The 22,655-nt window shown below is 43.9% G+C and overlaps 1 long non-coding RNA gene across 1 annotated transcript in view; it reads right to left on the reverse strand.

Annotated features, from left to right (window-relative positions):
• LOC138630064 (uncharacterized) overlaps positions 1-22,655 on the reverse strand; it is a 72,459-nt gene that overhangs the window by 21,037 nt on the left and 28,767 nt on the right. Inside the window, exon 2 of the long non-coding RNA XR_011311610.1 lies at positions 3,573-3,689. This is a non-coding gene — a long non-coding RNA (uncharacterized lncRNA). The remainder of the gene's footprint in view (positions 1-3,572; positions 3,690-22,655) is intronic.

A 22,655-nucleotide genomic window follows, 5' to 3' on the forward strand; every position in this document is an offset into this window, starting at 1 on the left:
GTGTGTGTGTGTGTGTGTGTGTGTGTGTGTGTGTGTGCGCTGTAGGGCCGCGTTTGCCGTCATGGAAACTCGAACCAAAGAGAAGCTGAGATATCTTAAATCCTGTTTGGACAACTGTTTGATGTGAACATTATTGGAATTAAAACCGTTTCTTTTAGCGTCATAGTATGTGTTTATGCACATGAACTGCACGTATTATATTGTATCATGTGATAATATGTCTGCATATATTGGTTTATAGGACTAGACATATTTATTTCAGTATTTATTACTTCTGTCTGAATCCCTGTTGAATTGCTGCCTTACTGTACCATTTTCTATACTCTTATTATTCCATCCGTACAGCTGATTATATGAAAGGGCTTCAGCACACTGGCACATTTGCTTGTAACTTGTAAACCTGTCACAACAGGCCTATATTTTTTATGCATCATTTCATTTGATACAGTCATTTCTGAATGTCTGGTTGCTGTTTGAGCTCTCCCAATCATATTTTGGAGCCTGATTATAATTGGTATTCTTTAAAACTCTGTAGGCTGGCAATCACCAATCAGAATACTGAATATATAATATGGCACAGTGTTTTTTCTTCCAGAAATAATGCCACACGACGGGGGGGGGGGGGGATATAATATTTCAATAAAAGAACGGGTTTCTCGAAGGATAGTAATGACACACTACTCGAAATTCAACCCAGTAAGCACCCTGTGAGTGTCATGATTTGCCTCGCCTTGGCATGAAATGTATGACAAACATCGAGGTAGGAAAACGTGGCGAAGTCCAAAGAGTGATAGAGGCCGGTGTTCGAGTGCGAGAGAAGGTAAAGGACTTGTTAAAGCTGCCAGCCCAACTCAGTTTTTTTGTCATTACCAGGTTATATCCAGATAGATTTTGAAAGTCTGGATAGGAAAAATATATATATATATATATATATATGACATGAATTTTACAAATCAGATGCAAGCCACATTGGGAGGTTGGTCGTGTTGGTCATGTCTGGACACACCAAATCCGAGCCGCTCACTTGCAAATAACAATGCGGACGGTCTGTCCTAAAGATATGATTTTGCCTGCAGGCTGAACAAAGCAAAAGTCAACTTGGATTTCTTCCACGTAAAGTAACTGACATGACTCGGTTATAAGTTGTATGTAGGACAACTTATGGAAAGTTACTTATTATGATATTTTCTTTGTCCTCTGGTGGACTGACAGGTGTACTGCACAAATTGGTGTGATACCAGGTTGCATTGTCACACATCCCAAATAAAACATCGTTTTTGATCACATGATTGACCGTACCTAATACGCATGTTAATCGGTCATCAATAAGCAGCACTAACTCTCCTTTATGACACTTTCGCGGCGCATCACTGACCTCTGCTTTGTATGGAAAAAGGTTGTTAACTGACTTCAAGCCATTTCCTGCAATCTGTGCTGCGCCAGTTCCTTCACATGGGAAATCCCACAAGTGATCTGTAGGTGCTTACATCTGCTCCAAAAAAACATTCAGCTTCACTTGTGCTGCATTAGGAAAAGTTGGCTGGCTCAGCGCAGACTCCCCCATAAATGTACCTTCAACACCTCAAGCCAAACTGAGGCAATTGCCAAAATATTCAGCGCTAATCACACCACATTTAAATGCTCTTCTTCACTGCTCCCCCTCTTTTTGCTGCCTCGCTCTGCAAGATCTCCCTCACGACCCACCCGTCGGGCCGGGCTCACCGGCATCTGGCAAGCTTGCTCGAAGGCACATGGAGCGCATATTTGCATATCACTCGCCTGATGTGCTCAGTCGCACGGGTGTTCATTTGTTTTACCAAATTAGGAGGTTTTTTTTTTTTTTTTTTTTTTTTTTAGCCGTTTCGGTTCCGTTTTTAGATGTGTGATTTTTTTTTTCTTCCTGCAATCCTGCAGTCACACAGCAAGTGAGAGAGAAAGTGAGAGAGACGCCGACCTGGTCGCACGTGGAATATTTAGTCCGCTGTGCGAACACGACTGTGCAGTGATGTAACTCGGGTCATGCCTGAACAGCGTCGCCTTCCTAACAAACAGTGTGTGTGTTTGTATATCGGTGAGAATATTGCCATCACCCCACCCACTCACATATGGCTACCTTCTGCTCCAAATACTTCAGCCAGGACTCGCCTTCATGTCAATATAAAGCCATAAATAAACCACAGAGTGTAAACAATATAGTTCCATTTATCAGGCATTTAAAGGAACATAAAGTTTTAATAATGTACAGAAACAAAACCAGAGGACAACAAGTGTGACGTTTGAAGCTGCACTAACCATCAACGGAAGATGTTATATTATGACGGCTTGACGACCCAACTAACTTATGAACAGAACTTCATTCGTGCTCGTGCAGCAGTACATCCACATAGCATTTCAGCTCAGCACAACAACTACAAGTAACGTATACGTACTTCCTGCTTCCGTCATCTCGCATCACGGGTACCTGCAAGGCTCACAACCCGAATACATCACAGAGGACTGAGTGATTTATGGGTTTGGAAGACATTACTGCAAATTAAAGTTATGTGGTTTGTTATCTTGTCAGTCTCGAGTCTTTGAGGTCTACAGTAATGAATGCCATCACTTTCACATACTAAGTATTGACTAGAACACCTATGAGCAGAGCAAGGTATACAACTTTAATACTTTTATGACGATAACTGAATTGCTTTGATACTATAGGATCAAAAAAAGCCTTGTTATTCAGTAACAATTTTGGGTACGTACAGTGTATCCAGACTAATACGCCATTTTAAAACATACAACTCTTGCAAGGTTTACTCAGGAGTAAATATCATCGTCAGTGAGCCACTGGACACTAAACAAAACAAAAACAAAGATCGCTCAGTTTCCACATCAGTAAATCTTACATCAGAACATCTTATTTCACTCTTTCCACACACATTTTTACACTCATGCTGCGCGTCGCAGTAAATTTAGGCCTCTCTGTGTGCAGCCGTCAACCTAGTGTCTACTGATAGCAAGTGAGGCATTTAAGGAACATCGGTTAATTGCATCATCGATCTATAACTTGATTGTGAGGCGTTTAGAGGACATTCGTTAATTGTAGCTGCAGACAACACCTTGGGTTACACTCTACCCCTCGAGATCTATGCCATAATGTGCCATGTAATTTTCTTTTTTCATGAAATATATTTTATAAGATTAATTTAGAAAAGATTTCGTTCAGGGACTGGTATTGAAGCCAAGAAATCATCCCAGTATCGAAATGTTTTTGCGATATCTAGCCTTCCTATGAGATACTACATACAAGAACTAAAGCAATGTGATTAGCTGTATCGCTATATATGTCTCAGATTACTCGATTAATTGGAGGCAATGTTAACTGCTACAAAGGTCAAACTTGGATATATTATTCAAGTGTAGGTTTCAGAACAATTCAAAGTATTGCTGAATATTTATACCAAAACAAACTAGAGTCTAATGGAAAGAGGCTGATGTAGATACCGATATCTGGATCTAAGAGTTTAAATAGTAAACAGTACAATGTCAGGAAATATACATTCTTTTAGGGTGTGCCCCAAGTGACATACCACATGACCACTGTTGCTCTGAGCAGAGAGTCACAGGTTCGAATCCCAGCCGGTTGGAACGTCTGCTGCATGTCATTCCCTGTTCTCTTCCAACATTTCCTTTTTCTCTCACTGTATCTGTCACATAAAGGCAAAATGACAAAAACAATATTAAAAAAAAAAACACTAAAACATTTTTTTTTTTAAACATGACTGCAGCAGAAAGGATCCCTTAAGAACGGCTATTAAAAGAAATGTGATTAGGATTCTTTAAAAATCTGTTTATCACTGCTGGATAAACTGTGTAAGGGTATATAGCTGCTGGTTTATAAGCTTTCAAAAAAATACCTGCATTTATAATTTAAATGATTCCAGTTTGTGCTTTAACAAGAAGAAACTTCACCCAAGTGTTTTTTTTAAGGAATCACACTCCTGTGAAAAATACAATAACATCTGTTCAGTTTATTTTAAATGATAATGCGAGTTTGGGTGCATCGTCTTCAGAAACAGTATGGTTTCTCCCACATCAGAGAGAGTTTGTGAAAACCAAAGGTCACTTCCTCTACAATAAAAACCCTTTAGTGAAACTTGTAATTTTCTGCAGCGGTTTTTTTGTTTTTTTTAAATCTCAGCTTCCTTCGAGGTAATTTCCAGGCAATTGTTCCGCCATTATGTCCGTCTGAAATGTGATACCAGTACGTTGGGTCCTATTCTCCCGGGAAACAATACGTCTTTGACACGAGTGAATGAGCTAGCTAGTATAGCATGTACCGAGATAACGGGGATTAGCATGATATTCAGAGAAAAGATTAAAGAAGCTGAGCTTTCGGAGTGGAGCTGGACACAAATGATAACTGCGTGATTGAAAGTGATTCCATTAAAATGAACATGTTTCAAATCTTATGGACGTCTCTCAGTGGCATCATTCACTTCAAATCGAGTTTGACAATAAAAACAAACAAATTTAGTTGAGTATTTTCTCCTTCCTTGGTGTCAACTTTTTTTTCCTGAATATGAACTATTCCAAAAGAAAATCCTGGATAAGCAAAGGTTTAAAGGAAAATCACCGGGCACTCAATTAAGATCTTAAATACTGCTGCTCATAGTAATTACTGTATGACGAGACTTTAATTAGCAGAAAGTCTGCCTCTCATTAGTCACTGTCATCTATACTGAACTGCACAAATCCATACGTTCAGTGTTGGCTCTGCATGCATGAATGTGACGTAGAACAGCCTGCCGGGTCAACAGGACGCTCCAGAGTGTGTATTTGGAGTCCTTTGGTTAAAAGGCATCAAGCTTAACCAGGTCAAAGTAGTGAAAACGTGTGTTCTTACTTTATGTCTAGCTGTGACTGCGTGTGCATGTGTGTCTGCGTGTGTGTGTGTGTGTGTGTGTGTGTGTGTGTGTGTGTGTGTGTGTGTGTGTGTGTGTGTGTGTGTGTGTGTGTGTGTGTGTGTGTGTGTGTGTGTGTGTGTGTGTGTGTGTGTGGCCACGGCATGGTGCGTGATGGACCAGCGCTGAGAATAATTAACTCCAGTGACCCAGCCACTGCGGTGACGGGGCGACCGCTGTGACTGCAATGCCTGTCAAATAGACTGGTCATCACACTCCTCAGGCGGCAGCGGATGAGGAGAAGCCTTCACACACACACACACACACACACACACACACACACACACACACACACACACACACACACACACACACACACACACACACACACACACACACACACACACACACACACACACACACACACACACACGGACACATGCACACACACACTAGCAGGCAGGCAAGTTGAATCACATACAGAACACAGAGCTGTCATGTATTAATTAACACATTTACCATCTCTATAGGCTGAATAAACACACACACACACACACACACACACACACACACACACACACACACACACACACACACAGTAAATGTGTCTCCATAGCTCTCCACACAGCAGCTATATATACATGTGTTCTTGTCTCCTTAGTACACTTGGCACACACTCTTTCACACCACGCTGCAGTGACAGTACCGACGTGCTGACACACACACACACACACACACATATGGCAAAGAAGCTGGCTGTTCGTTAGCACCCCTGACATCTCTGACAAATTGACTCCTTTATGCGAGTGGAAGTGTGCGGCAGGCTGTGTGTGTGTGTGTGTGTGTGTGTGTGTGTGTGTGTGTGTGTGTGTGTGTGTGTGTGTGTGTGTGTGTGTGTGTGTGTGTGTGTGTGTGTGTGTGTGTGTGTGTGTGTGTGTATTGGAGGGGGGGGGCATCTCATTCTCATGGTTCGAAGGAGAGCGATCGTTCTGAAACACACACACACACACACACACACACACACACACACACACACACACACACACACACACACACACACACACACACACACACACACACACACACACACTACACCTGTGACATCACCGGCATGCAAAAAAGCTGCCTCGGTAATGGGGAGCTAAGATGGAGGTGCTGGAGGAGGAGGCGAGGGAACAAGTGGAGAGGAGACGTGGGCTGAAGGAGAGGAGGATGGAGGGCAGGGGCAAGTGAAGGACAAGGGGAGGAAAGATGTCAGAGAGATGGATCGCGTTTGGAGGATGAGAGGAAGCAAAGAGTGAATAGAGAAAGTGCTGGAGGAAAAAGCAGATGGATAAAGAAGCTATTGAGAGGAGATTTAAGGGGCAGAGCAGCAGGGATGTACTGCAGGATGACTCCATCTTCACTCTGTTTACTATGCTGTTTAGTTGTGAAAGAGAGTTCTCTCACCTTTACTGAGCTCACATAAAGCCTCATGAGAGCAGTTCACAACATGAGTTCTGACAAACTCTTGACTTTTCAAGAGAACAAAATGTCCTTCGGGTAGAGATATAAAATACTTTTTTTTTCTAGTTTTAAAGAAATGCTACATTCCAGGATTTACATTGTATTTTGTTTTACGCGACTATATACAACAAACAAATATTTCTTGCCAAAATATCTGCTGCTGGGAACTCTGGTTTGACCTGGTTGAGGAAAAGATCAAGCGACATGTCAATTGGGGTGACAGCAGGTTTAAGGAACCAAAAGGAGAAAGTTCCATCCAGGTTATTTTCTGCTGCTACAATTTAACAGTATTAAAATTCATCCTATTGGTAGATGCAACAGTTTACCAACGCTCCCTAAACACCTCACATGCACTAGTAGACGCTACGATATAAAGATGTCCTTTGAACACGTCGCATGCAGAATAACGGTCGATGCTAGAATGTATTAATGTTCCCTATATGCCTCACATGCAAGCTGTTGGTAGATTAAAAAGTTTACGAGTGTTTCCTGAAAGTCTCGCGTGCAGGCTACCAGTAGACGCTACAATTTACAGATGTCACCTAAATGCCTCACATGCAGGCTATTAGTAGATGCAACGGTTTACCACTGTTTCCTGAATGCCTCACATGAAGGCTACCAGTAGACACTACAATTTACAGATATGACTCTAAACGCCTCACATGCAGACATTGGTGGATGCAACAATTTACCAATGTTTCCTGAACACCTCACATGCAGGCTGCCAGTAGACGCTACAATATACAGATATCCCCCAACGCCTCATGTGAGCTACCAGTAGTCACTATCATTTACAGATATCCACTGAAAACCTCACATCCAGACTAATAGTAGACGCTACGGTTTACCAAAGTTTCCTGAACGCCTGACATGCAGGCTTCCAGTAGATGCTACAATTAACAGATATCCCCTAAACGCCTCACATCCAGGTCTACCGCTAGAAGCTACAATTTACAGATGGTATTGCAGTAACTGGATTGGAGCCTAAAGGTATTGAAATTCGGTACCTCGCCCCACTCCCCTGATTCCTGACCCGTTTTGCTTCATAGAATTTGCCGGAACATCAGAACAGCATAAATGAAACCAATAACATGTCATGCATTCACAACAGCTGCATTACTTTAATATTATTAATAAGGTTGTAGGTATGACTGACAAATACTGGAAAAAAAATCCATTTCAATAAAACTTGTGATTCTTATCTTCTACTATTTTAAATCAATTAACAGATTCCAAACATTGCGCTCCTTGTTATGATCACTTCCCTGCACACAAACCTCCGAAGTAAATATTCAGTGAAGGCAAGAATATTTGGATTTCAAAGCTTAATTATCAGCTTTGCATGATTGGTGGTATTTTGTATCATGTCTAAAGAGTAATGATAGGAAAGCAGAACACCAAACACCGACGACATCAAACAAACCCAACACGCGCTGCACAGAACAGCACAACGCGCTACAAAAGTCCCAGTCGACCTCGTTCGGGTAAGAAAAGTAACTGAAGGTCTTGACAAGCAGCCGCACAGCATCGTGGCTGACAATAGGTTTTCCTCATGCAGCCACTGCAGGGGAACGGTCTCATCGGGTGGGAACGTAACACGAAAGACCAACTTCCGCTTCGACTAAAGACACTGCGGTGTTGAACTCGCGGCATCAAGAATCCAAACCGGCCGATTCCAACGACTGCCAGACAAATGTCCCCCGTCATGTGTCTGCTTAAATGGAGAGTGCAGGTTCGAGTTGCGCCTCGAACGTGTTGTTCTCGATCCCTGATGTTCTCCTGGTTGCCACGAAACGGCAATCTTCCCTTAAGTAAAGAGTCAGAGAAAGAAAAAAAAAAAAATCCATCCCTCCAGGTACAACTGCATTCCTCGGTGTCGCACTGTTGTGGCACGCAGCATAATTCAAGGTGAGATGTGCAGTGCTCAGAGCATGTGCCACAAAGCCGGCCTGTGAATGCAGCTGTAGGTATCTCGGTCTGGGATGGAAGTCAGTGGTTCTGCTGATTATCTCATTCTGCTCTCATAATGGGCTCAGCTGTCTGCTCCTTCTCTTTGCGCGTCTTAATCTCAGGCTTGTTTGTAAAGTAAGATATTTTTCGCGGGCTCGGCGCTGATGACAGTAAAATTGAAGATTAAGAAAAAGAACCCTAGGAAGACAGAGATAAATGAGAAGCAGGAAATGGACGGGGAACGGGATGACCGTACAACTCTTAACTAATTCCTTCGGTGGGGGGACAAGCACAGAGAGCATGATTCATATCCGGCATTATGAAGAGAATGATGAATCTATTGCCGTCAGCCATGTTTTGTCCTCGGCTAAGACGAAGAGTGCTCCCTACATCCAAAACAAGCTGTGAAGTGTATCACAGGATAAGTATATCAAACGATAGCACGCTGTTGCTGCATGTTCGAGTAGACGATTCAAAATGGAAGCCCGAAAACAGAAACAAAACTCACTGTATTACCGTTTATTTTTATTTTTTTTATTTCCTTTCATTTCTGTGATTCGCACTTAAGTGTCTTCTGCATATGAAATCTGAACAAATGATCTATTTATTATTATTTGTATTCTTTCAAATATAACTTGTGTTTTAATTGACTTTACGACCCGGTTATCACCTTTAACTGCCCTCCGCCACTGTTTTTTTTTTTTTCAATTCTGTAAAATAATGATGCAACGGAGAGTAAGACAATGATTTCAATTTCTGCCCATCACGCCCTCGTGCGCTCAGAGAACACATCAGACACATTAAAGCTAATTCTGCTCCAAGACGTCCTTGATTTCCATTGTAGGTTTTTGATGAAACGCGCGGAGCAGAGTCCACCGGTGCACCGTTTGACATTTCCAATTTGTTTGGGGTCCGTCCCCTTCCCACCACTCCTCCTCACCTCCCGAGGTGACCCAGGGCTCTTTGGCGGCGGCTGCAGAAAAGTGTTTGTTTGTGGCGGCTGCTTATTGCCGATGCTGTTTGATATCTCGGCTGTCGTCTTATCTGTGCGGTTGCCGCGGCACCGCAGTTGCTCTGATATCTTGAAAGGCGGCTCGGGTTTCTGGGCAGCTGTCAATGCCCGCTCCTTCCTGTCTCCCTTCCTATCTCGCTTTGCCTCGCTCGCTCGACCTCTCAACTCCTTTTTTTTTTTTTTTTCTTCCTTAAATCACTCGGATCAAAACGCAGGTGGCGGGAGTGCAATAGTAAAATAATTGTAAAGTGATAGATAGATAATTCAGTTAAAAGTGTTGCAGTTTTTTTTTTTTTTTTTTTTTAAAGACTCAAGAATCACAAAGTGATCTAAAACCTTTGATGCATCTGACGATTCATTTTCCTCCCTATAAAATCAGTGTTTGACTCCAAGTATGCACCAGACAGACATAAATCAGGTAAACAAGTGTTTACAATTCGGTTTCCCAAAGCCTGCCTGTTCACCACATTATCTTATCCTCCATAACATGGACAGCTGCTGAGATACAATCTTATCAGGATTTATCTATTTGAGCCTTTTGTTTGTGCACTTATCAGGATTTTTGATGTGGCTACTGGCAAGCAGGGAGACCGAAAGACTCTCATAAATGTCTCGTTCACCGCACTGAGTGTCTTCTGTGGGAGGAGGTGTGTGTTCTGCGCAGTACGGGGGACGGATGCCACGTGCTTTGCTCTCCAGCTGAGCCAACCTCGGGGAGCACCGTTAAAGCACGGCACGCTAACGCTAACGCACAGGTCTGAAACAGCAGGAAGCCGAGGGAGCATATGTTGGGACACGGAGTGGAAAAGTAGCGTAGCGCGTGGTTCACGTGACGTAAAGGAAGCAGGAATCGTAGCCAGCTGGATTAGCGGCTCTCTGCTGGAGGCTTTTGCCGAATTACCGCGGGGGTGCTGTTGGATCGTACAGGAAGCCCACCAACAGAGCGGCGGCCTCCACTGCAGCCCGCGGTGAGATTATGCAAGGCTGTACTTGAGCTAAATGCTAGCATCAGCGTGTGTTTGGGAGCGTAGTGGCTACTGTGTTTACCGTCTTCGTTAATCACGCTGGGACTGTGGGTTAATATGAGACAAAGCGATACACATTTTCCCATTTTCTGAAGGGTTCATAAATCGCTGTGACAAACTTTTCTAATCCACCCAGTGACAATTCGTCCAATGTTGTTGAGTTATTTCAACGCGTTTGCATTGCCAGTGTGTCAAATATTGCCGTTTCATCAAAGCCGTTCACGTCTCAAATAAGACACACAAGGCAATCATCAAACTTGTAAGTGTACCAAAAAACTACCAGGTTGGAAAAAGATCAGGGATCAAAGAAATCCCCTTGACCTTTGCTTTATCAAGGACTTAAACCCTCGTCTCCCAGATGGAAGTCCTGGGTTTGTTCCAACCACCGCCAACCTACTCCCGACTTTACCCAATTTGTACTTTGTCACGTGATCGTTTTTGACCCGCCTTTTGACCTTAGAGATAAAGCCGGAGGGACAAGGTTTTGACTTTTAGCTGATGGCAGGGCTAGATGAAGAAATGTGGAGACTCGCTGCTCTTCATAACCACGGAGGCAATGCTCTTAAGAATTTTACAAAGCGGTATTAGCAGAGCTGCGCTTGATATGAATAATCTGATACAGCAAGCAAAATGTAGTGGCTTCACTCAGGTAACTGTGGTGAAGTGAACAATTTTTTTTATTATTATTTGTTTGGACTCTTGAAATTACACTGTTACACCAATTTGAAGTGGAAATATGATTATACTACTTGGTAAAAAAAAAAATATATATATATATATATAAATCAATACTGTACTAAGTGGAATTGGGATTCAAAAATACTTTATTTTTTTTAATTTTTTTTTACCAAAATAACAAAACAAACATTGAGGAACAACTTGGTTCCTAAATGCATTATAGACCTACTGAACTGTTGAGCATATACACTGGATTGTTTTCATAATTCGAATGAGCTTGAAGTGAGCCCTGTGTAGCTGTATCATCCATCTGTCGTGCTCAGTATTAAATGGGGCAAAAGAACTTGATTGGGACTTTTTTTTTTTAATTGCAATCAAAGTGCTAAACACACCGAGCAAGCCTGTCAGAAGAGTGACACTAACATGTCTAAACATGCCCCCCCCCCCCCGTCTTTACTCTCACTGACTGCTGGCAGCGTAGAGACGTCATTGGAAGCGCACGTGATGTGAATATTTCAGCACTGTGGCTTTGACTTCCCCATTTATTCATAATTTATATAATTTATGTATATATATATCCATTATAGTCATACAGGACACAGCTGCATCCACATATGCTCAGCAGAAGTGATGCATAACCAAGATGCTCAGAATAAAAATTCAGCAGGAATCCTTCTGTGGGCAGCGCCTCGCTCTGCTTTACATTTCCCCGGCTGCAAACAAAGCAATCACCTGGTTAAAACGTTATCACAGCACCTCCACAAAATGAGCGGTAATGCCCCTAACATTTCTCCCCTTATTTCTCTCTCCAGCTGATCAAAAAGCCGTCACGCCACATTGCGCCCTGTAATGGTTTTTGTCTGGACTCCTTGGTATTTAAATGAACAAAAGGGGGGGAAATGCCGTGGCAGTCTACGGCTCGGGCTGCTTATGCATGTGCGCTCGCTCCGAGACGGATGTGGGGACAAAACTGCAGCCGAACTTGAGAGATTGACTCATCAAGATGAAGAGGGACGGACAGAGAGGACACCGAGGACAGGGTGACTGATCAGGACACATCAACAATGATCCGTTTACTGGCCTCACAGTTTAATACGTTTAATACAGCCGCTTCATCCCTCTGATAGCGTGCAATTACAGCCTTTTAGATATCAGCAGCTTCTTGTCTGTGTGGATGAGAGACACAGGAAGAAATATTAAGAAAAAGGTATTTTAAGGCATGGTGTGTGCAGCCTACAAATGCCTTTCCCAGCACACACAAACACACACACACACACACACACACACACACACACACACACACACACACACACACACACACACACACACACACACACACACACAGGTTGATGTTTTTGTGTCTGTGTGTCACAGAGTTTGTTCCATCAAAGCGGTTCTATAAATAGCAGCAACACTGCTCAGCAGCTACGCAGCATAATGTGTTATATAACCTTGTCCAAATGCATACTGAGACCACATCAGCATCAACAACTAGGCTGCTACCTGTTCTAATGCTGCAAGGCTCTCTCTCTCCCTGTCTCTCTTCCTCCTCTCTCTCTCTCTCTCTCTCCCTCTCTCCTCTCTCCTCTCCCTCTCCCCCTCCCTCTCTCCTCTCTCTCTGCCCTCTCTCACTATCTCTCTCTCCCTCCCTCTCTCTCCAAACCCTCTCTCTCTCTCTCTCCTCTTCCTCCTCTCTCTTCTCTCTTTCTCTTCCCTCTCTCTATCCCTCTCCCTCTCTCTCCCTCTTCTTCCTCCTCTCCCTCTGCCTCTCTCCATCTCTCCCTCTTTCTCTTCCCCCTCTCTCTCCCTCTCTCCTGTCTCCCTTTCTCTCCCCATCTCTCTCTCCCCCTCTCTCTTCTTCCTCCTCTCCCTCTCTCTCTCTTCTCTTCCTCCTCTCCCTCTCTATCTTCCCTCTCTCTCTATCTCCTCTCTCTCTTCCTCCTCTCCCTCTCTATCTCCCCCTCTCTCTCCCTCTCTCTCCCTCTCACGTGCACCAGCACACACATTACATACTCTTCATTATTCATGCAGTGTTTCTGCCTTTACTAGAAAGTGTGCAGGAAAAGAGGCAGCAAGGAGATATGGAATAGCTAATAACTCTGCTGTGGCAATCATATTAAATCACATATTAAATAGCTAATAATCTATGTACAATCTTTTTTTTTTTTTTAAATCACAGTTGTCATGTCTCAATAAATGATTTCATGACCGTTTTACCAGAACTGTCTAAAAAAAAACTAAAAACATGTTATGTATGGCAATTTGAAATGCTCATTCATTTGAAAAGCACACACCTCAAATTGTTACCTACTTATGAGTGGAAGGAAAACTGCCCTGCAATGCAGTTTTCAGATAGTCTGCAATAATTAGTCATATTATTTAATATTTACAATAGTAATATAATTGCAATGTATCTGATGACTGTTTCTAATCTAATCTAGGTGTCTGTGTTTCCGTGGACTCCACAGATATGTCCCGTCGTCTTCACAGCTTCGTTCCCCACCAGGAAGCGTTTTGTCAGCCCGATTTAGTTTTTCTTGATTTTTGTGTTTCTGGCGGCTAACCATTGTTAAATGTTTAATTTTATTTTTTTTGGTCTGTTCTGTGTGTATTGCGTGTTACTCTGTTGTATACCGACAAAGTCAATACAGTTTGATGTGTTTTAGTTCATTCATCCTCATAATTACTTCGTAATGATTTGAACTGCTGCCTGTTAGCAGATGGAGTACGCTTTTCTTGTCCTACTGGAAAGACCCGGTGTGTAGATGTAGATGTAGTGATGTGATAAACAATCGGGAGTTTTATTTAGAAATGTGGCTGGATTCTCGCCGCTGTTCCCGTGCCTGACTTCCCGTCCGTCTGATCTGCTCTGTGCAGCTTCCATCAAAAATAGACTACATGCATGTTTTTAGTGGGACCTCTGGGTCACTTCCGAAACGCACTGAAGTGTGTCAGCTGGAAACACAAGCGTGGTCGAGAATATCGGCGATCGGCTCTGGTGGTTGAGTCGACGCCAGACCGTGACGCAGCTTGGTTCTGGCGAGCCTTTAGTGATGAGCCCACCGAGTATCATCAGCCAACCCAAAATCTCCAAAAGTACAGACAGATAACCTTCGCTGGACTGCTAATATACACATTTTGTAGCATCTTTTCATAACTTGAAATAGTCGACCAGACAAAACACCTGACCTGCAATTATCCAGGCCAATTCACAGATGAGTTTTATTTCTTCGGAAGAAAAACATTTCAGGAATCACTGACTTTCATTTCATGTTCTCAGCGATCCACCACACAGTATGTTGATTAACTATCCATAAACCACTTAGACATGGGCCGACATGCTGTACACACACATTCACATCCTCCCCCCCCCATCTTTACCACGCCGTTGGCTGCTGCATGATTCCCTACTTATATTTAATCCAATGAGGTGTGTAATGGCTGCAGTGACGTTGCACGTGTGTGCGTGTGTGTGTGTGTGTGTGTGTGTGTGTGTGTGTGTGTGTGTGGCGGGCGGCGGGGTGTTTAAAATGACTGCCGCGGTCACGGCTCAGGAGAATATGGCTCATCTGCAGGAGACGGCGCCATGCCTCTTATCTCTGACCACTTATCGCTGATCTAAAACGAGCTGATAGGGGGAAGCTAATTGGAGCAAATGTCCCCGGCGGACCATTTAAACAGCCAAAAAGGAGCCGAGAATTTACTGTAAACAACTGACAGCAACTCCTCCGAGATTAACACGTGTAGAGCTGCGAGCACACGTACTGTATCTTTCAAGATTTGTTGATGCTAATGTGGTGGAATGGATTTGTTTCCGTCTGCAGTGTTTGTGTGCAACATGCATGTGGCGTCGGTCAGTGTCGTGTAGACAGATGCTGCATCCAGCCACCACCCACATACTGTCAGACTGGATGACAGGACCTGCTGACAGACACGGAGAGGGAGAACCTGTTCCAGGATGGATTATTAGGAATGAGTGGGATATCTGGGGTAAATACAAGGACTTGTGTGTGAAAGTTTTTCCAAGTGCAATCCTTATCTTAATTGAGATTTCCATATCCATTTTTGACCCCAAAAATGGAATCACGTAATTATATTCACCTTGGTGTGTTGAGTGTGCGCGCGCTTAGCGTGTCACCGTTTACTGCAAATTAAAAGTGGAAGAAAAAAAAAAACCAGTAGACGTCGTTCAGATTTCTATCTCCTGTATCCGTCCTCTCTCCGCGTCTCATCTGCTCTAATTCCTTCAGCGCTTTGTGTCCTACTGCCCTCCTTCCTGTCCACCTTGTGCTGAATTCTAGCCTTAAATCTCTGTGACCGCTTTCATCATTCTCTGTTCCTCTGTCAACCCCTCTGACTCTCACCTCCACCTTTTTCCCCCGCTTTCCCTCTCTTCCTCTTCTGCTTCCGCCCGTCGTCGTGGTTCAGCAAACACACAAAGCCAAACCTCTCACCGCAATCTGGTCACAGTCAGACACAACACACACACACACACACACACACACACACACACACACACACACACACACACACACACACACACACACACACACACACACACACACACACACACGCACGCACACACGCACGCACGCACAGGAGTGACCGTGAATACACACACCTCAATCCCAATTCTCCATCTGCAGAAGGACTATCTATCTTGTGCTGTTGTAGGCATGGCAACCATGGAGATAAATACACAGAGAACTCATGAGTCTTTAAATCGGTGCCACGCTAATAATCAATAATTCATTGAAGGCTTCTAAAATACAAAATGCATATTTTCCCTAGAATTAGACTTCATCCATAAGAACTCTATATTAGCAGCACTTACTATAGGAATCATAAATAAACTGACAGTTCAATTATTAATTAAAAGCCTCTGTTTCCTTTCCGTTGATTTAATCATTAAACTACTAACTACACAGATTTAAGCAAATAACACTTTTTTTAGTTTGAATAAATGTAAAGTCCATTAAAACAAAGCCCGACTCTTCCTTCCGTCACTGCAAAAAGCCGGCGGCAAACAAATGTTCTCATGACCTGAAGCTGCGTCATCGATTGACCCGGCATGACGCAGTTATCAATATCTTCTTGAACTTTAATATCACACACTCGTATCAAAGAGCCAAACAGGCCGGCTGTTCTCTTGATAATGTCCAGATCAAATCCAAAATCAAGGGAACGCTGCATTTGCACACACTACAACTGGAGAAGAGGGGAGTGTAAATATATATATATATATATAAACACCAGCAACAAAAACAGTGTGGACAAGATCAAGATCAATAACGACATGTGTTTATTAGATTGAGGCGGGCTGTGACAGAGCCCGGCCCGGGAGCGGAACACTAGCGTGTAATCTTGTACTGTTTTCTGTCTCCCTGCGGAGCGGCAAGCAAACAAACTCACTCACTCACTCACTCACTCACTCACTCACTCACTCACTCACGCCTCGGGCCATAAAGAAGCACGCAACAAACAGTCGTCAATCCAGTTTGGGACTATTGACCGGAGGGAGGGGGGGACGGAGGACCTCAAGAGTGTCGTACGTTCCGCAGGTGTTATTATTAGAAGGTCTGGATCCAGTTTGGGACCGATCTGTTGTTCGACGTGCACTTTACGTTAACGTTCCAACTCAAGTTATTCCCCCATCTTGAGCAGCAGACAGTTTTCAACAGTAAAGCTTCCCAATTAGCGCACTGCTACATTTGTTTGTTCGTGCCCATTGGCCATTAGTCTCAATGGCAGTATTGATGCTTGTGATTATGCCTCAGCTAAATGGACCATTGGTCTCTTTAAACACAGCCACATGACCATTTGTAAAAATCAGACTTTTGGCAGGTGCACGTCTCCCATTTTATTGGTGTAATGAATACAATGGCGTGTTATTCATTTGTTATGCTTGGTGACGTTCCCAAAAGTAACTGTGCCGGAATGATAATAGAAGAATCTGGTGATTGAGACAAATGGAGCTCCACTGCACACTGTACAGTAACAATGCATCAGCCACAAGCAGCAGGCATGTTGTTCCAAAGAGGATTAATGGAGAAAAGACCCGCGGAATTTGTCCTCGCCTTCATTACTTTGCCGAATCTACACAGCACAACGCCAACATGTCTGAGTCAGATTGAGAAAAGGTTTCCAAACAGCCTGGACTCAAACTTATAAGAGAAAGAGTAGCGCGTGGATCTCACTGACTAATTCTCAGATTTTCAACCTCATCTCTCCCCGCCTGAATCAGGGATATGATGAGGGGAAAGAAAAAAAAAGTTGTTGTTCACGTTCTCTTGTCTTTGGAAAGCAGCTGTTAAATCTGCTGTTCTTCCGACACCAGCGCCGTCATCTGATGTGTACCGGGACGTAGTTGGTGGCCAGAAGAGCTATGGGCTTAGTTGTGTTTGCAGTCAGGTTATGAGTGCTACATGCTACTTAAAAGCAAAACCTTGTTGTCTTCGCTTGTTCTGCAGGTTGCCATAACTGCAAAAATTGCGTCTCAAAATATATACGCAGACGATGTGATGGACGAAGATACATTTTACAGTGTTTTGGCCGACTCTGTGCTTTGAGTCCAAGTTGCTCACGTGGACAGAGGCGTGCTGAAGAGCTTCGTCAGGATGCCGAAGACTAAAAGCAGAAGGACCAGGAGGGCGGACGATCACCGGGTGAGTATTTTTGCCACCTAACGCGGTGTTCGGGCCAAGAAAAGGTGGTCAAACAACGTTGGGCAAGCGGTTTCCTCAACACGTCGTGTTGTTTACAGCTGCCAACGTTACGGGATATGATCAGCTAACTGATGGATAACCACCTACTTTACTCTATTGTATGCTCTCGGCATACATCAGCGGCTGCTGCAAGGGGGAAAACTTCAATTGTAAAACGGCAACAGAAATCAAGGAACCTAATGAAACCATTTGTAAGAGAATTGAGTTATACTTTGTATTAAATACAAAGACAATTAGCCTAAAACCATTACCCGTCGCACTGCTTCAATCGTCCTGTTCTTTTATGTAAACAAAGAATTTTCAAGTATGAAGAGAAAGTAAATCGACTGTTTCAAGAGATTAAGATAAAAAAAAAAAAAGTGAGGAGTACAACAATTATTACACTTTCTGATTAGTGCACATTTCTTAAAACTAACTGGAGTCCTACTGGAAACAAGATAAAGAGGATTTTGTTTTGGAGGAAATTGAAAGATAAAATTTGACTTCAGGGCCTTGAAGGACTGGTTAATTGCAAATTGTAAATTTGTTTCAGTTGTGAAGCCAATATTTGTTCATTTTATTTTTGTTGTTGAACACATTTGGTGTGTTAGGGCACTCACTCATTTGGTGAGCTAATTACGAGCTTGATCACATACGGAGATGATAACATTTGATATGTGCTGTTCATTCCTCTGTCTTGACAGCGAGTTCCTATGAACTGCTTCCACAATGAGGAGAAACAAAAGAAGAAGCAAAAGTCTCAAACCTCTGGATTTGTAGCCGAGGATCACAGTTGTATTGTTACATTACTTGGACTAACAGGCAGTTTATTCTAAACGGGTAAGCTGGGCAGGTGCCTGAGCAATCCCACCCGCACTCTGCAGCTATGTGAGTGGAAGTGGGTGTTTGTTCCATTCGTTTTTAGCATGTTGAACCGATGCTGGTACAAATGAGGTAAGTACACCTACACACACACAATGGATTTAGTGAGCACAGAACTCAGCAAAACAAGTCCATCTGACACGCGCGCCATAGCAACCAAACACACGTGTTGCATAATGATCTGGATTTTTTTGATTTTTTTTTTTTTTTTTCCTGCGTCTCTTAAAACCTTGATAAGGGGGATGTTTATTTCCTGAACAGTTGGAGGTGAATGTGTACAGTTAGTGGAAATGTCAGTGAATTTGGGTTTGGTAAGACCAGGCTCGTCCTTTTACCTCGCGTCAAGACGGAAAGCGCCTCAGGGGTGTTTTTGATTTGTCCGTCTCCACGTTTCTGACGGAACAACAGACTTATTTGCCTGTAATGCAGGTCATGTTCAATCTAATTGTCATCCAAAGGCAACTGGACTTGCTCGAGTTTCTGCAGGACTGTTGAGACAGTTGGGTTTCTTAAAGACGATTTCACTTCTAATCCAAATGGCTTCTTCACGGCTTGAAGAGTTGAAACGTCATTTAACAAAACAGGAAGCATCTTCAAGAAACTCAAGCAAGTCCAGTTTCTTTTGGATAACACTGAAATAGGTTTCCGTTAATCGACACCGTCTTCGGCATCTCTGGCGTAGGGCTCGCACGTCACAAATATCATACGCGCACACCCACAACCCAAAACGTATCTCCAGGCTTGACGCCTTGCTTTCAAGACACGGCTTCAACCTTGCTTTTTCAAATTAAGCATCGGTTCATCCTGACTACAGACATTTTCCTGCTACTCCTAAATTGATGTCTAATTAAACTTTACAGGGTCAACCGAAATCTCTTGACTGACCACCACGGTCAAACTCACGCCGGGAGCCACTCATGAAGCGGGAGTCACACGAGATTAAGTCTTACGAATACACACACACACACGTGTGAATCGGCTCATTCATACTCCTCTGAGCGCGCGCGCGCACACGAGCGCATGTTTGCATATCTTTGTTGGCACATGGCGCATCCTCCAGCAAAGTTGCCCTTTCGCCTGCTCCCATACACGTCTGGCCAAAATGTCTCATTGAATATTCAATACGTGCACCGATGTAATGATGACCGAGACCCAGAGCGTGGCTGCAATTATTCGGGCTTCCGCCGCGCCAGTCGACGAGGCCGCCGTGGGGGGAGGGGGGCGCGGCGGCCCCTTCCACGAAACCTCCTCCCTTCTGCCTCCCGCTGCTTCTCCTTGCCCGTCCCTCCACCTCCGCTCCCCTCAGCAGCTGCCACTGGTCAGCTTGCGCTCTCCGCGACTGAGGAAAACCTCCTCCGAGCTCCCCCGTGCACTTCCCTTTCTGCCTGTTTAAGCATGTCCGTCTCCGAATTGCGTTAAAAGGCATTTTGCGAGTCTATATATAGTAAATTGGCATAGTCAGGAAGCAGGGTGTAGTGCAGCATGGCGGAGCAATATTTAAATGACTATGTCACCCTGCTGTTAGATGTGGGAATGCTGCCACAGCTTTGGCACAAAGCACCTCTATGAATATGCAGAGCAGCTACAACGACGTGTAATTTACACAGAATGTTTGTGCTGTATGTGTGTGTGTGTGTGTGTGTGTGTGTGTGTGTGTGTGTGTGTGTGTGTGTGTGTGTGTGTGTGTGTGTGTGTGTGTGTGTGTGTGTGCACGTGTGCGCGAGTGTGAGTGAAAGGGGCAGTGAAGGAGAACATTTTGCCGAAATGATCCCATTCTCCCAAATCCCTTTGCTAGAGAGCAGCTCATCTATACAGAGTGCTGCAGAGCTGAAAATAGACATATAGAGCTGCCCTGAATAAAAGATGACAGGATAGCACTGCCTTGCACCCACAAAAGCCACCCTGAGTGCACACGTGTACGCTCTGCGTACGCGTGTCCGCGCACATGCGCCGGCATGCCAGTGCTCAGCACGTCTAAGCGCGCGTTCAACATGTCCCCAGAACGCCCTTGAGCGAGGGGTTTCTTTTTTGCTCTCCCACACACTGCGGACACACAAATGCCGTATATGTGGTGCAAAAAAATTAAAAAAAATAAGAGACGGATGTCTCAAAAAGCGTCTTTCTCCCACGTTAGCGCGCATGAGTAATTCCCTTTCATCTCCAGCTGACCAATCAGGCGGAGTGAACTAGGAGAGGATAATGACAATAATGGGGGAGATTATTATTATTTTTTTGTCCCACAGCCTTGTTGGAATTAAAAGCCGGACAGGAAATTAAACAGAATGACATGTATTTCCCAGAAACCTTCACCTGGAATCCGTTAAACTTGACTTTCATTTTTCAAAGAAGTGCTTGAACGTTTTTTGGGTTTTTTTGCACAGACGGTGGTTCAATATTGTCTTTTCTATGTGTGTTTTTGTTTTTTTTCTCATCGTTTCTCACCTCAGAAGCAACCACGGAGATATTATCAGATGTTGATTCCATCCCTCTCCGTACGTGGCCAGCTCCGGAGTCGACCGTGCGGCGGACTTGAAAAGCAGCGTGGGGTTGACGGCGACCGCTTCCCCTTCGGCTAATCTGTATGCTTTCCAACGGGGGAGGCTTAAATCCCCCGGTCTGCCTGCGTGCCGGGGAAAACAAAGCCTTCACCTAATAACGAATCCCAGCCATATTTCACTCAGCACTTTGATTGAGCTTTTTGTTACCCAAGCGCGAACTCGCTGGCTGCGTCGGGGATTGAGGGGGATTGGAGTCGAGGGACAGAAATAGAGAGTGTGTGTTTGTTTGTTGAGCGGGAGCTAAGCAGGTAATTATGCCGATGTTCGCATGCAGGGGGTTTGTGTGGGACGCGCGTTCGTTTCCCGCCGCGGGCCCCCTTGGGGTTTTTGGCGAGCGCTTCATTTTCGACTCGCTGACCCTAATTTGTCTTCGGTCACTTTCCGAGTGCTAAACAGGTTGAGCGATTCTTAATTAGGGTTAAGTTAAGGCGACTGTAAGGCTTGATTAAATTAAAATGGCGCCAAGTAAGCCGATCGTGTCCGTGTCCCTGATCCGGACAGTAATGTTAGCCTTTGTCACCGTGTCGTTTTGTGTTTTGTGCGTTGGCAAAGGGTCAGCGTGCCAACTGGGGCCGAATTCACGATGCGTCCGAGGCCGAGGGTTGCTTTGTTTTGCGGGTGTTTAGAGTAACTGCCACATCACAAAAGAAATACGAGCTAATGGTACCATTTTGCTGCCTTACAAGATATTTAGTCATTCAGTACTGAGGCAGCAAGAAAATTGCCCTGCACGAATCAATAGAGAATGAGTGTTATTTTTCTATTTACGTTTTAACACTTAGACGGCAGATATTTAATTTTGGTGGGTGAGTCAGGTTATGTTTGAAAATGGGGGATGTCACTTTACCCTTTTATATTGCCAATTATCATCCAGACAGTGTGTCACCTTGCCAACCCACCTCTCCAGAACTTTTTTTTTTTTTTTTTTTAACTCTGTTAATTCCTCCTCTGTGAGGATGTTATTGCATAATGCAATTTGTCATTAAGCCCTCCTGTAAGTAACGGTGAAAACTGTTCTTTAAATCCAGTAACTGTGCTGAGCAGGATGACAGTGACATAAATTAGTCTGTGGCTGTGCAGTCGAAGGTATTTGGAAAATACTGCAGTTAACCGGGACGCAGACACTCGAAGATCCTTCTTAAATCCTCACGGAAAGATCAAAATTATGATGTCAATTTGACAAAAATGTATGCTCCTCTTAAATAAAAGAGGAGGAACGTCCTAAGTGGACACAAATATTGTCAGTTTCCTCCCCTCCCTGCACTGCAGCTCTTTGTCGAGAGGGAAAAAGCCACGCTAAGGGAGAAAAGAGCGCATGGTGAATCTATTATTCCAGGAGACTTCAAATCTTTTGCTGGGGGCAAATGTGACTTTCACAAAAGCCTGTTTTGAAAAAAGGCTGCTGATTCGGAGCTATTTTTAGTTTCTACCTCCTTCCACATCCTCCTCCTCCT

The sequence above is a fragment of the Brachyistius frenatus genome, unplaced genomic scaffold, assembly GCF_029030835.1.
Source record: "Brachyistius frenatus isolate BFR_SWC_R1_liver_20210118 unplaced genomic scaffold, ASM2903083v1 Contig_127, whole genome shotgun sequence".
Taxonomy (NCBI): domain Eukaryota; kingdom Metazoa; phylum Chordata; class Actinopteri; family Embiotocidae; genus Brachyistius; species Brachyistius frenatus.